This window comes from Lactuca virosa, chromosome 4, assembly GCF_052849685.1.
Source record: "Lactuca virosa cultivar CGN04683 chromosome 4, Lactuca_virosa_CGN04683_v6, whole genome shotgun sequence".
Taxonomy (NCBI): Eukaryota; Viridiplantae; Streptophyta; class Magnoliopsida; order Asterales; family Asteraceae; genus Lactuca; species Lactuca virosa.
The window spans coordinates 42,172,551-42,190,039 of NC_136429.1; positions in this window are offsets into that span (position 1 = coordinate 42,172,551).

Here is a 17,489-nt window from a genome sequence, read left to right on the forward strand (position 1 = left end):
TCTGTGTTAGAATTTTCCTCAATTTTTTTCTCTCCACTACATGCTAATTTTTTTTTTATTTTACCTTTTAAACTCTTGAGCTTGTTTTTGAATCATATAAATTTTTTCTTATATATTACAAAAATCAGACCAAGCACTCTTCACCATATCATCAAAACCATTCCAATTAAGCTAAGCACTTGTAACACTCTATTTTTCATATAGTTATTAGAAAAAAATAATATATGAATATATATTCGGATATAGAAAAATTAAGGCTTGAAAATTATTAAATATATCCATAGAAAGTTATTGATGTCAAATTATTTCCATACAAAGGGCTTTACCTATTTCCAAATACAAGTATTATAAGAATTGCAATCATTGCGGACTGGTCCAGAAAATACATTGATTGTATTAGTCCACTTGTAAAATACATAATTAACTATAAGGAACTTCAATTGGCATGTAGTATGGGTATGGATTTTAGTATGAATGTCTAGTTTCTTCCCTTCAAACGCATTACCCTGATTCCATCCCCAAGTTGGGTGGAAGTTTCATTCTTCACAGTCTCGCCCAGGAAAGTGGCTAATTGCAATAACTATCTTGTAAAATACATAAATAATTCTAGAAAATTACAAATGGAGCGAGGTCAAGGACTGTAGTTGTAACGTACCAAAAATCAAGACAAAAAAATTTGTTTCTAAAACCATTCCAAAATCCATAAATTACACAAAAAGATAGTTTCCAAAACCATAATCATGAATCAGAGTATCCCAAAATCATAAGTAAAATAAAAATCCAGGATGATGTGCACAATCACGCCTTCGTCTTGCCCCTGTCCTCTAATGTACCTGAAACCATAAGAATCAAACTGTAGGACAAAGCTTAGTGAGTTCCCCACAAGTACCACACACAACATCATAATACAAAGCACGCAACCAGGCCTGCAACACTAGGCTAGACGGCCATCGAGCCTTTAGCTACTAGTTGGACCGCTGTTGAGCCTACAACATAAGTTAGACCGCTCACTTGGGCCTATAGTATTGGCTGGACTGCCCATGTATCTTGGCCTTCACAAAAAAGCAAGACCGCCTTAACCCCACAACATAATAACATGTCGACATATACAAATATAACCAATAGTCAGCAAGTATAGGTAATCATAAAAATCTACCGGTCTATCATATCACCAATGAATATAGGTAATCATGCAGATTAACCAGCCTAACATATAACCAACATAACATCATCTTAAATACCATGATACATAATCTACTGGGCTGACATTGGTGCCTTCGACCCACGAGTACAGTAAGGAAAACTCACCTCAATGTCCGAAAGATAGCTAAACTGAACGATGCTCTAAATACCGACTCTACAAGTTACCTATACAACAAATAGGGACTAAGCCTCAATCTACTACTCAAATCACTCTATTTGGCCTATAGTCAATATAGGACAATGGTCAAAGTCAATGGTCAAAATCCACACTCAAAAAGTCACATAGCCAGTCATCATTTCATGTCCATCTAGTGATCACGTCTTGACCTAATAAGACAAGATAATCGGGTTATTCCATTCTCACATCGTAAGCCACAAGTTCTCACGTCGTGACAAAATGCTCTGAACAGCTTGATGAAATAAGCTCTTAATCCTTTTAGACAAGAAACCAAAACTACCAGAATGTCCTATCTACTCCAGTACTTCATAAAGACTGGGGATTTTTGGACATGCATGTCCCAAACACAAGTTAGGGTACAAAAAAGAAGATATGGCATTAGAAGTTGATGCAAGAGTGTCAAAACCTAACCACACTTTAGATCCAACACTTTTTTGGATTAGGTGTCTAAGTCCATAACTATTTTGGTATGTACTTGACCCGATTATGAGCATGGTCCTTTTGGGTTGCCTTCACCATAGCAACTTGTAGGATGAATTATGGAGAAAGAGGATTTATTATGGTTTATTAATATATTATGAGAATAATATATTGAAAGAGAAATCATATTATTTAATTAATATTGGTCAAGAATTAATTTATAATTAATTTTGTGGTCAAAAGAGATTAATTAAATTAAAGGGAACTGATTATGTAAATCAGTAATATTTATAGTTTGGGCTCATGGACCTTGTTGGTATAGGGTGGACGAAATCTCTATGAGAGTACATAAGGATTTCATACAAGGCTTACCTAATAAGAGTCCACATGTTGCTTAGGGCCTAAGAAAGGGAATTAGGGTTTCCAAGTTGATAACCCTAGAAGCCTCCACTATAAAAGGAACCCCAAGGCTCCCAGAAAACGTCCCTATGTCTTCTTAGAGTGTCTTGGACGTTTTTGGTGCTTCCTCCTCTTTCTCTTGTTCTTCGTTGTTGCTAGCGGTGTTTATGACTCCATTAGAGGTGCAACATTTGAGACACTAAGCTTTCAGAAGTCAAGATCAAGAAGGATTGTGATTGTTATTGTTACATAACAATCAAGGTAATGTTTCTAACCTTATTCATATGTCAATTTCGATATTTGTATGTTAGAATAGGGTTATTGCTTTGGTATTCCATGTTGTATGTTCAAATTAGAAAAACCTAGATCAAAGCAATTAGGGTTGCATGAACACCATATGATTGATGTTATACTCATAACCCAACAGTGGTATCAGAGCCTAAGTCGTTTTTCTAGTTGAATAGATGCAAAAGTGAACTGCCAAAGGATCAAAAAGTCAAAAATTCGATGTCTGACAGATGGAATCGACGAGTCCAGTTTTGGACTCGACGAGTTGGGCCGACTCTACGAGTCCATAAACGGACTCGACGAGTCGGTTCGGGTAACAGCAGATTTTTCGGATTTTTGGCCAGATTTTGATTAGGATAATTACCAAAACTCGTTTTTATTGCCTAAAATAGACTTTTATGATTGGTATGAGATATCCTTATCAAAATTAATGGATTTGGTTAAATATGGATAATATATGACTATTATGATTCAAATATTTAACCTAGTCATTTTGAAAAAAAATTAAATTACACCCTTTTGGTTTTATAGTTTAAATTTGAACTTAAAAGGTTTGGTTTTTGAAATTTATATAGTTAAACCCTAGTGTTTTGAAAGGTTTCAAAACTTGTCCTCAAGTTTTAGAATTTAAAATTTACTTAAAGGTTTTAATTTTGAAATATTAAATTCTAAAACCCTAGTAATTTGAAAAAGTTTCAAAAATGCACCTCTTGGTTTTGTAATTTAAAATTTAATTAAATGGCTTTAATTGTGAAATCTTAAATTTAGAACCATGACATTTTGAATAGTTCAAATTACACCCTTATAGATCTTATTAAATGAATTAATTGTTTAATTAAAAGAGAGAATTAATAAATCCATAATTGTAACCACCTAGTATTTTAAAAATATAAAATACACCCTTATACTATATAAAATTAAAAGTCTAATATATTATATGTATAAGTTAAGAAGTCAGTCTTACCGTTAGTAGGCCTCATTCACGAAGTTGGTCTATAAGGGGTGTTTAAGGAAGCGGCCTGTAAAATGACTGCCTTTGGGTATCCACTCTTACCCACCGCACCTTTGACCAGTGGATGGTCGTTAGCCGAATGGGTAGGATAGGACACAACCTTCCATTATAAGTATAATGAAATACGAAGTAACTAAACACTTTTATAAAATTCCCAAAACTTAGTTACTTTAGGTAAAATGTAAATTTGATGCTAATCCATGAAATTGCACATTGCACCTTATTGGTCGTTAGTGGAGCGTGTGTGGTTAACTCGCACACTAATATGGGACTAATGAAGGATGGCAATGGGTAGCTCATAGATTATTGTTAGATGCCATTTTATGCATCTTGTAGGGTAGTTTTCATTACCATTTAGGATCATATTTTGTACATTTCCATGTCATTTATTTTAATAATGTCCAGCTCATGTAATTCGTTGGAATTCCTGTACTTCACATGTTTTTATGTCAATTCCAGATAGTTCGAGTGGAGCAGTGCTTTAGGAGCAGTTGGATGTGTGTTTTGAGCTTAAAATGGAGCTTGTAACTTATGGAGTATGTTGAGGAATGATTGGAAGATGCTTTGGTCAAGAAACATTCGATCGAATTGATCACACGAAGATAGCATCTACAATCTGAAGTTAAAGGATGTTGCTTGCAGCTTTGACCCCCTGTCAGTATTTTGACCATATCTCATGAACCGTAACTCCGATTGACGCGATTCAAAATGATCTGAAAAGTAGACGAAATTTCGGACGTCATAGGCTAAACATGCGATTGCATGTTGTCACTATGCGACCGCATGGGGCCTTTATGCGATCGCAGGTTGGGTCGCAACTTGTCTTCGAGGTTTTTTTGTGTCAAAAATTCATCCGGGAGTAAAAACTCAAAACATGCGATCGCAGGTTGTGTCCATGCGATCACAGGTTGGGCAAAATTTCTCAAAATGGTATTGTACTTCATTTAAAAGGCCCGTGAAGCGTTTTCGGTAATACCTGCGATCGCAGGTTGTCTACATGTGATCGCATACGCGTCATGTTTTGCTGTTGGACGTATAACACTAGTACAAAAATGACCTACGGACACACCATAAAAGTGTGACCATATGCTTACAGCGACATTTTATTTTTTCACTGAAAGTGTGACGGAAGGTGACGCCATCGTATGAGTCTTATGGTCACTTTAAAATGTAGTATCCATATGATATGAAAAAGTGTGGCCGTATTATAAAAGTGTGGCTATTGGGTAGGGAATTTTGTTGCTAAAATCAATCATTTTATCCAATATTGTGGCGTTAAACTTTCATTAGACACATTTATTTAGTAATTGTAGTGACTATATATCACCAACTTGCGACATGCATGTTGTTTCAGTGTGGCCTTTTACTAATAAATAGTCACATAGTTTAAAGTTTATTAAGACTATTGAGTATCTTTTGCAGACATGTAATTACAGTGAACATGACCATGTTCGCTAAATGGTCACATGTAATTAATTTCATAAGTGACAATTTGCTAATAATTAGTCACAAAAAGAAGCAATTTTGATGACTATTGCATATCGTATAGAGACACACATTTAAGTGAAACATGATCATAAGTATTATAAAGACACATTTTATTAAAATTACGGATTTAATATTAGTTTACGACCATATTTGTATTATTTTTCATGACCGATGTTATCATTCAGACATATAAAACATTGTAACTATGACTATTTTATATCATTTTGACATAGAGAATCAATTACAAAATAGTTGTAATTGATTTATAGACACAAAGTCGTTGAAAGTGTGACCAAGATTCCAATTATTACAATAAAAAGTGGTTATTAGTATATCCTATTTTATCATTTAGACAGGAAAACATTGTTGATTGTGACTATTGTTTGTATTACAATCATAGAAAGTAATTTAAACTGTAGTCATTAGTGTTCTGTCAACACACATAATATAGATGAAACGAGAAAAAGAAATTGATATTATTAATAATTGAAATGCAAATCCATACATAAGATCCCTAATTAAAATATCAAAAAAACTTGTACTAATAAAAAGTTGTAAAGAAAGCAATAACATCGTACACCAAAAAAATAGATATAACTACACTTTCATTTTGTTGGTATTGTTCCTTGTCTTCTTCAGAAGGCTATCACTCAATATAAAAGTTGTTTTGCGCTTCTTTGAGTTTTGAAGTTCATTGTCTTGAGGTGATTTCATATTTGGTACCTATACCAACAACATTGAAACAAACTTAAGTAAATAAAAAACTTAATAGAATAGTTTATGAAAGAAAAAAAAAAGTGTAATGCACATGCAAGTTAACAGAAATAAACAAACCTTTGAATGTTTCACAATTTATTTTAGCGAGGAGACAAAAGTTTTATATGCCTACTCAAATGTTTTTATTTCTCTAATTTCATGGGTATAAATGAATCTTTTTTTACCATTTCATCAATGGACACTTTATAGCAGTCACCTTGCAGAGGAACTTCATGAAAGAATTGTCGTTACTACAAATATAAATATGAAAATTGTTGAATTAAAATACCTGAAACATCGACATCCACTATATCGCTACTAGAGTGCAGTAGATAAATCATCGGGCATTATGTTCATGATAAAGGCTAATTTGGGAGAAGATGTCAAATATCAGAATGAGCAAGGCCAATCTGTAGGTCTAGCATGCCTGGGCAAAGAGGCTATATAATGCCCCTACTTTGTAGGAAAAAATATACACAACCTATATAAAACATAGCAAATAATGTCATAATTAATACATAAATAAATCAAAGTTAGTTGATATTTCTTGCATTGAGCCATTCACAACATACTCATTGTTCTTGGAGACATTCTTAAAATTTTCTAGAGATCGACTGTCGAATACAAGAATAATCTTGAAATTTTTGTACAAACCATACCTTCAATCTCATACACGAAACATAAAATAGCCACCTTTTACTCACAAACACTTCTATAAAAATGTAAATACATCAATTATATAATACTGCCAAAAATTAAATCAACTTGATAAATATTGGAGATCAAAATCTAAAAAGATACTTTCTTTACCGCTCATGAGGAGAAGAGCAACTTACTTGTAATTCCTGTAGATAAAGTTGAATGATCTCCTGCAATTATGATTTGATCTGTTAAAACAAAGTATAAGAGAAGGGTGACTTAAGTTGTGGGAATTCAAAGTTGTCAACAAATAATATAAGAAGCCTTAACTAATCAAGCCTCTAAACCAACACTTTAACAATGATGAAGATCCACAACTAATTAAACTTAGGTCTGACAGCATATTTAAAGTCCTAATAAGACAGAATAGCATCCAGGGGCAAAATGGCCCAGTCCTGGGTAAAATGAGATCCACAATGTGCATTTACCGGTTGTAGTTTTGTATGTGGTGAATGTTCAACAACAACTCCAAAAAATCGGAATAAAAAACCAACACTACACCCAAGTTAGAATCCTAAATTAAAATCCAACATTAAAAACCAACAATAAAATTAAAATCCTAAATAAATAATGAACTACTGATAAAAATCATTCCAAAAAAACATAATCTAATATCATACTTACTTGATAGGCGGTAGAGACATCTGGACACTGTTTAGGCAAAGTACCATCAGTTAATTCAATCTTGTTCTTGACTGAAAGTGGGATCAACATAACTATACTCCATCAACCATAATTTTCATCAGTGAGGATTTAAATTTGTTCCAATTATCGGAATAAAGGAGATAAAATGGATCATTACCAGTATTTAGATCTTATGTAGGGTGAACCGTCTCGGAAGACATAAGTTTGTGGTCCTACACATTCTCGTCTAATACAATCACAGACAAATAAGCTTTCTATTTGGGATCGGTGACGATAAGGGCTAATGGACGATATGGCGGAGCCGTGGTGGAGAGCGGAGAAGAATCAAAGACCTCATGAGAAAACGACGAAAGCATGAACCCCAAAAACATGAACCCTAGCTGTTGAAAACGTGTTCGGGTAATAGGAATTAGGAACGTGAGCGGATGGGATGTGGTTTTCAATATTCACGAAATATTCAATTTTGAATTTTTTGATTTACTTCATTTTTTAAGTTTTGAAAATTTTTAAATTTCGAATATATATAAGAAATTAAGAATTATCCTAAACTTAATATAAAATTTAATCTTAATAATCTATTTCTTCAAAATAAAAATATCAATATATTAGTTGAAAATGTATATGTTTGCGTATTGGATGTACATGCACATTATAATTTTTAAATAATAATTAATTTGTATGGTATATATATATATATATATATATATATATATATATATATATATATATATATATATGTTTTAGGGTTTAGGCTGTATGGTTTAAATGTTTAGTGTTTAGGGCCTACGTCATAAGCATTAAGACCTAAGTCAACGACCATAAGTCATAAGTTATAGGCCATGAACCTTAATCCGTAAGCCCTAAGCCATAAGTTATAGGGTGTATGGGTGTATGATGTGGAGGTGTAGGTGTGTTAAAGGTAGGGTTGGTTCGGTGAAGGTATGGGCTTGTGGGAATGGGCAGATAGGTATGGGTGTATGTATAAGGGTAGGTATGTTAGTAGGTGGGGGTGGTGTAGATTATATAGGGTGAGGGTATGTGAGCATGGAAGTGTAGTTATGGATGCGAGGCAAGGTGGGTGTTATGGGTATGGTTGGGGGTAGAGTTGGGTATATGGGTGGGTGGGTGTGATGTGTGGAGGTTGGTGATGTGGAAGTGGGCTATGGTGGGAATCAGTGTGGGCTTCTGGGAATGAGCCTTAAGCCCTAATTCGTAAGCTTTAAGAATTAAGCTATAAGTTATAAATCATCCTCCTAATCCCTAAGCCATAACCATTAACCATAAGCCATAAGTTATAAGTCATAAGACATAAGACATATAACATAAACCATAAGCCATAAGCACTTATCTCTAAGCCTTAAGCCCTTAGCCTTAAGCCTTATGCCCTAAGCTTTAAACTCTAAGGCATACGCCCTAAGCCATAAGTCATAATCCATAATCCCTAATCCATAAGCCTAAGTCGTAAGCATAATCCTTGATATGTAAGTCATAAGCACTAAGCTCTAAGTCATAACTAATAACTCATAACGTAACATCCAGGTTCCGAATGTTTCTTATTTCGAAATATAAAGCTTTCATCTTTATGTCTTTATCTTAAGGATCTAAGTTTTGGATAAACTTTTGATCATTTTCCCAAACCCTTATTTTTCTTGGAGTTTTTTTAAGTTCATAGCTTTTTATGTTGTTTTATGCTTCTTGACATTTATTGTGGGGGAAATTGGGCCATGCATGGGTTCTTTTGAGTCCATGTACAAGTTATGACCTTTTATGGACTTAATGGATTTAGGGTTTGAGATTTAGAGTTATTAAGACCTTAGGGTGGATAAATTTAGAAACTTTATCCATTGGGTCATTGGAATTAGAGCTGGGAAAAATCGACCCAACCCACCAACCCAACCCGAACCCAACCCAAAATTAGCGGGTTGGGTTGAGATATTCAACCCATTTAACTTAAATTGGGTCAACCCGTCTAACCCATTAAATCAAATAGGTTGCGTTGGGTAAAAATTATCAACCCATTTAACTTTAATATATATATATATATATATATATATATATATATATATATATATATAATTTAAGATTATTTAAATATTATCATGTATTAATCAAAGTATTAAATTGTGTAGGTATGGGTTGAAGGTAATGGTGAGTGAGGTTATGGTAGGTGTAGGTTATATGGTAGGTGTACGCACATGTATATACACACACACATAAATATACATACATATACATACACACTAGGGATGAGAATTTGGCCCGGAAACCCGAACCAAACCAAAATCCGAACCAAATTAGGCATGGATAAGCAATTTGATTCGGGTTTTGGGTATCTATATTATGCTTATATTATTGTCATATAAACATCTTAATCTAAATAATTTAAATTCCCCTCCATATGAAATGGATCACCGCCAACAAAAATATTTTTTTCCCTTTTTCATGTAGTCTCTTTTGTTAACAGATAAATTAACCCAATTAAGAGTCCATCTCCAATTCCAAGCAATCGTTTCCACTTGCCCTAATCCCAAAGACGCAAAACGATCTCTCGACTCTCGTTGTTCTTTTGATTTCCTTCTCTATTGTTTCCATTTGCTAATTGAGTCTGAGAGTCTGAGACGTAGAACATGTCCGGCAGTAAAAAGCCCTTCGACTACACCTTGTCGCCTCCACCTGAAGCACCTCCGCTTCCAGGTCCTCTTAGCGCTTGCTCATCTCGTTGCTCCATCTATGAAGGTATGTTCTGAGCTTAGTTATGCAGATCCGGTAGTATATTGCCATCATTTAGTTGTTAAATTCACAGTTTCACATATTTACAGTTTCACAAATTCATGGTTTCACAGATTCATGGTTTCACAATTTTAATGAAATTCGTTTTTATTGATTGATAGTTCTGATCAAATTCGTTTTTATTGATTGAAAATTTTAAATGGTTAACATCACAGATTCATAAAGATTCTTGTGCACACGGTATTGGACTTGTTTCATCTGTTTCCCCTCATCCAGATGACCCCTCAGCTGTCATAAATTCTGCTTAATATTGTTAAATTTTTTTCCTAATATTGTTAAAAAAACTGCAATATTAAAGCTACTAGCCAATGAAGAGTTTATATAATCGATAATGTTTGAAATTTGATTGTTTATATGTTTGTTTCTGTGTTGACTGGTTGTTCCTTGAAGAGATAACTCGAGATATTCATAGTGCAGATGGGGAGTGGAAAATAATTCTGCTGAGATACTTCAATCCTGTTGGCGCTCACGAGAGTGGGAAACTTGATAAAGATCCCATTGGGATCCCAAATAATCTGATGCCTTACACACAACAACTAAGTAGTTGTTGGAAGATTACCAGAGTTGAATGTTTATGGTCATGATTACCCTACAAAAGATGGCAGTGTTGTATGTATCTATCTATTCTTGTTATAGCAGCATACTACTTCCATTCAATTGATTTTTCTTATAATTTTTTATTTATCTTTGCAGATACGGGATTACATCCATGTGATGGATTTGGCTGATGGTCATGTTGCAACACTTAAAAAGCTAGAGGAATTGTGTTATATATTTTATGGTGGTGGTTTGCAGGGCAAAATATGTGATAAAATGAATATTTTCGTACTGATTGTCATGGTATTCTTATACGTACAATATGTGTTTCTTAATGTCATGAATTACGTTTGTAGCGATAATATTTTCCCTTCTTTTAATGTATAATGATCTTTATTTTTGTTTGAAGAAGGGAAAGGCCAAACCTTGATCGTAGCGACGTAGCGTTACGTGTAGAATAAAAAAATGACATAAAATGACGATGTACTTTCCTTAATATCTTTTACCATATTATACCATCAAACTTTTCTGGTGTAATATTGTTATAACACAAAGTTAATTTTTTCAGTTTTTTATTGTAATGATGGATGACATGTTATAACATAAACTGCATATTATAGCAATGTACTTTCGTTATGCAATGTTAGACAAAGTTGTATTCTTTTCATTTATTTATCATACTTTTCTGTTAAAGAAAGTTGTATTCTTTTCATTTTTTAATGGTGTATCATCTGGTGCAATTAAAAGAATAGATGACAAAAAGGACAATTTGGTCCTTTCTTATAGCTCTTATTCAATACAACTATATTGTTATTTGTTTTTGTTTTTATATTTTTATTTTTTTTTTTTGGTTTTTTCAGAAATTGTTTCTGTTAAGGTAACTTTACAAAACTGTCATTCAATTTTTTTCATTAATTTATACAAACCTTTAATTGCAAAAAAAAAAAAAGCAATGTACTTTTGTAAAATGGCATGATTGACCTTTTTGTTCATTTTTTATTTTGTCAAATGATATCAAAGATAAAAATGGTCAAATTTATGAGTCTTCCAAAAAGTCTAAAATTGTCATTTTTTTGTATAATTACTTAACCAGGAAACAATTTCAGTTTTACAGCAACAAATTTTCATTTTATGAAGACTATTCTGTAAACTTACAAATACAATAGTACAACCAGAATGAACATTACATAATTATAGTAACATATTCAATGAACGACCCTAATTATACCGATACGACATTATTGTTCTTTTGTAACTATATTTACATATAGACACATATAATAGCTGTAATCATAACTAAATGCTACCTACACTCACAATATTTATTTCTTCTCAAAGCCAATTCATCATATTTTGACACACATAATAAAAGGTATATGACCATAAACAACCAATACTAACTTGTTTTCTTTTCTTGCGTTAACTAAGTACAACTAGTACATAACCGCCCTATGGACACACAAATATTTAGTGACCATATGTATCACTTTTTAGCTACTTTGTCTGTTATGTGTCTAAAAAGGCACCAGGTTATAGCCACACATACAACTGCCTCATATCACAATACGTTTATCTACTGTCTCACATAAAAAAGTATGACAATGATAATCGATACATGTGGCTGATTGTGACCTATGGCCTCAATGTTCGAGTGTGACTAATATTTGTCACATTTGGTATAATTAAGTGTGGTTAAAGTTTTGATTATCTATAAAATGGCCACACAAACTAATTTAAATGTATCCAAAAACAGTTTGTAAATTTTTTTAATGACCTTTGGCTACACTTTTAATAAAAAGTGTGACAGGCCGTTTTTCGGAAAGTGTGACCGTAGGTCATTTTTGTACTAGTGTAAATAGATCCTGATGGCATTCCTGTAACCTAAGTTGGCGATTCTAGAGGTACCAGACGACGAAAATACGATTTTGGAGGCGTTTCTTCTCCAATTTCAACGATTTCTGAAGATCTGAAGACTGTGGGTCATCTCCTTCAAGTAGATTAGTAAGATTAGTTGTTTGATGTCTCTTTTCAGTTGTTTTTATCAGATATTAGCCATGTCTGGCTAAAACCCTAGTTTTCAGTTCTGCAAAGACAAGTACTTTTAATGTGATTGATCATTAGATCTGGTTTTTGATTAGTGTTTCTATCTAGATTCTTCAGTTTTGTTCTTAATGAATGTTTGATTTTGATTCTTGTTAGTCTGATCACCTAGCTAGGGTTTTATCATTCCAGTTAATCAATTATAGAATACGTAATTGTTCTTGTCAACTGGTAATAAGTAACAAGTAATAAATCAGTTCCGTGTTTGGGATTTGACTCTATTATAAACTATAAAAATCATATCTTTACGGTTCCGAGCTTGTGAGAAGTATTGGATATTGCTGGGAATTTTACATAGAACTTAATGCAACTTTTCTGATCTTAATTAAGAGCTTGTTTGATTAGACAGTAAAAAGTTAAGGTTAATTGAAGAGCTTGTTTTGGTTAACTAAATAAGGTAAAAGAGAATTTACTAGAGCTTGTTAGTTTTTCTCAGTACCAGCTTAGATGTTGATTGCATGATTAGGAAAGTCGCAACAGAGCTGAAACCATTTTTATTATTGATTTTTGTTTAATTTAATATCACTGCATTTTTAGTTTTTAGTTTACAATTAAAAACACCCTTTTATATTTCTGTTTCCTGACTAGATGTGCCTGATGCAAAAAGGCATTGACCATTAGGCTGTGTCCCTGAGGATTCGACCCTGCTTCCTTGTGCTATATTTTAAGTGCAACCAGCAGTGATAATTTATTTACTTAATACGTGTGCGACAGCGTGTTAACAATTATCATAGATCAATGGAGCGTGTGTGGTTAACCGACACATTGATTAGGTGATAGGTGTCTTCGAGAGTACCAAGCTAATTTGCATGGTTATTCACTCCTTTTTTGTGATCCTCGGCATCCCAGTCACAAACTTGAAGGGCATAATCGAGATTAAACATGCCATTGAAAAGTTCAATGAATCTCAAAAGATCTAGGAGTTTCAATTCATTTAAAACTTAAACTTCTTTTTCGTTTTTCATGGTGGAAATTGGTAAATCGTCATTTACCTACCTTCAAATATTTTGCAACTTGATTACGGCATCCCTCTTCCGAGTTGTAGAATATTGTGTTGGGTCCTAGCCTTAATGTTTCATTTGGGTGTAACGATTCAATCGACTAACTTGAATTTATCCCTTCTGTAGATGTAAAAATCTAACAACTATGGTCATCCTGAATCCTTTGGAAAAAGGTTTCCACATGAAGATGATGTTCCACGATTGGATCATGGAAATAGAAATCATGCTTCACTACCTCCACCTCCTCCATATGTTCTCCCTGACCCACAAGTTCGAAGACTTGAAAATTTCAAGGTCACTCAAGCCCTATTGGAAAAAAGACATGAAGATGGAAAGTCTGTGTGTGCACACGTCTTGGAGATGAAGTCACACATTGACAAGTTGAGAATGTTGGGTGTCGATGTCTCAAGGAAGTTGGCTATTGACTGGGTTCTTCAATCACTTCCTGACTCATATAGTGAGTTCATTAGAGAGTACTATATGATGGACCACGACGTGACCCTCATTGATCTTACCTATTTGCATATTGTTGTTGAATCAGCAATGATTTGGCGCACTGGTAAAGTAAATTTGACTGGTAGATCAATCACCCAGACTTCCATGGATATAGGAAATGGCAACGATAGTCCAGAAAGGATTTATTCTCCTAAGGGAAAGGCAAATTCTGAGATTGTCCCTTGTGTCATTCCCAAAGAATCAATATGTTTCTATTTCCAAAAGAAGGGGCATTGGTTATGAAGCTGCCCTGACTACCTGAGAGATCTAAGAGATGGGGGAGTCAAGATGTATGACTCTGTTTCAGGTAAAATCCGTTATCTAACTCTATTAAGTTCCTGTTTGTAGATTCTTAATACATGATGTGATAAGAATGCATTTTGATGTTTTGTAGGATCGAAGAAAAGAGAGGAAGCTTAAATGAAGAAGTGAGCTGAGTCTGATCACGAAGAAATGGATTTCAATTGCATGGTTCGAAGATTAGATTTTTAAGCTGTTACTTTAGAGTTAGGATAGATTGCTAAGGAATATTTACATAGTTTTCATTTGTAATTGATTGTAAGGATAAGTTTTTCCGCGTTTTTATGAATAAAATAAATTTTGATTTTTGTCTTATATATATATATATATATATATATATATATATATATATATATATATATATATATATATATATCCTTGCAATGATATTTGTGAAAATTGATGTTTGTATGTTCCTGTTGTTAGCAATATTAAAAAATGGATTCGATTCTTAGCTATATTATTTGTAGTAGTGTCGAAAATTTACCAAATAAGAAAATGATTCTCATCACCCAAGTTTCATGTGGACAGAAACTTGGAATCATACAACTTGTATTGTGTGATGAATGAGAACCTTTGTATTTGGAAAATTGAGACTAATTCCTTGACAAAGAGTCAAGTGAAGGACTGAAGGATCTAGTATACTTTGTTGTGCACTGGTCAGATCCACCACAAAGAACGATAAGACTATTCGTCATGATTTACTAAAAGTTTGGTAAATATGATTATGCTTACAAGATTAAGTGTAATTCTAAATCATTAGAAAAGTTTCAATGAATGGCATAACGAATAAGAAGAATCAATTAGGCAGAAAGATAAAAGTTTCTCCAATCTGAAAGGAAGGGAGAGTACTTAAGTATCATGTTTTATGATCATCTTAATGTTTATGAAACCATATCACAATTGATCCTCTAAGGACACCTTAGTGCACTAGTATGGCTAAGAAGAGGAATCGGGAATTGTTGAAATGGTTAAATCAAGAAGATGAATCATACTTCATTCCAAAATGGAGTCTTAAAGTCATACTCCAAGATTGTGACTTCAGTGACGTAATTGTGAGAAGGTTTATAACACTAACCGAATGTGGAGTAAGAAATGTTTATTACTCTTGCACATTTGAAGTTGGTAAGTTGTGATGTCTTGGATAAGACAAATACCAACTAAAACCAATTATGTGAAGTGTTTGTCTTGATAAGGACCCACACTAACTCTTGAATATTTGTTTGTCAAGGAATGTTTCTTGACAAGAGAATCTTATATGTCAAGAGGTCAGTGGGAATCTTAAAGATCTTGAAAAGGTTCAAGAACTAATCAAGAGTAAACCTATTGTTAATCACTAGCACTCGACTTGAGGTTTGTAACCTATCGTGTTGACATATTCTTGTTTCTGTGCCATTCCAGTTGGGTTGACTATGCATGTAAGTTCTATGAGTTCTCATTTGAATGCATAAAGGCAAAGCACCTTGATTAGTCAAAGTTCATTGATCTGTGAGGGTGAGCTGCTAAACAAACTGGAAGCATTGGTAGGCCCTTGTGCTAAAAGATGGCAAGAAATTAAGATTGAACAAGTTCAGTCCATAAGAGTTTGGATTTGTCACAAACCTTGTCTTGTGATTATGGTTATGAAAAATTCACATGGATAGGAACACATACACTATAAAATCTAAGTGTCATAAGGTTTCTCTCCAATTTATGAAAATGATTGTGAGGAAACGCTTTCACTAAGAAGATTTTAAGGAGATAGCAATTGTGATATTTGCATTCTCGAATTCGATTATGATTACGGCATCCCTCTTCATAGTTCGAATTGTGAGAAATGGCAAATAGTTTGAACATTTAAGACTTATTGCTATAAGTTTCGAAATTGTTTAGACACACATGTGAGCTTTCTAAAGGGTGTATGAGCTTAGATAAAGATCTATCGAAGCGTCTCGTATCAGAAATATGAACTTTGGTTAAGGAAGTCAATAAGTATTGATTTCTAGAAGTCCAGCTGATTTATGAATACATTTCAAAGCTAGTGGGAGCATAAGTGTTATGCTAATAAGAAGATAATTATCATGTTAGTGGGAGCACGATTATTATGATTTGCGAGTTAGCAATATTAATTATAGAAAAAAAATTCAATTCGCAAAGTTGCAGAGGTTGAAAAGTTCTTTTGCTATAATTAAGTGAGAGAGATTTCTACTTCATTTCAAATCTAAAAGCTTAGATAGAGAAATTTTCATCGAATTTAGTCAAAGGACATATATCAATGTTATGTTGAAAGGTTCAACATATGACAATTCTATATATGACACTATTATAGCAAGAGACTGGTAAAGTATCGTGTCTTTATGTAGGACATTATGTATCATATCCCATACGCTTCGGGTATAGGATCGATTGCAAATGCTATAATAGTCACGCGTTCTGATTTTCCAAATGCCTAGGGCATTAAGAGGAAAAAGGGACCAGAACTAGATATGACTAAAATAATTAAACAACTGTCAAGGACAATCTAAGGTTCGCTAAGGATTGGTCGCTTGTGAGCAGTTGGAAGTATAGTAATGAATGGATCATATCAACATTATTATGAATAGATAAGATTCTATTAAGAATGAGTTGTCATATGGCGAATATGGAAATGTTTCCATAATGGTAGTTGATATTAAGAATCTATGTATATTAGAAACTTGTATGCAAGAAGGATGTTTAAAGGAATGTACTTTGAATGTGAGACTTCATTTCTATGGAGTTGTCTTGTAACAATCTCCAATAGAGCACTTTGTAATTTCATTGGCAAAGTCTTGGTGACCTTGGTGCTGTGAAATTACAAAAGGATCATTTCATAAAATGTTAGAATCTAACATATTCTGATAGTGGCAAGAATTTTGTATTCTTACACTTATAATAAGGATTAGGAGTTGTGAAATGAGCATCATTGGTAATGTGTTCAATTGATCTATTTCACAAAGTAAGGACCATAGGTAAACATAGTTTGCATGCTTGGAGCATGGGACAACTACTGTTTTAATTCAAGTAGTAAGTTGATTACTAGAAACATTATACAATGAATAATGTGTAATCTATATGGTGATTAAATAAAAGGTGTTTTATTTATACTCAAAGTCTTGAGACCATATTGGATTCGATTATTCTTGTGTTTCACTTTGCATGTTTTGACTTCCAAAATAAT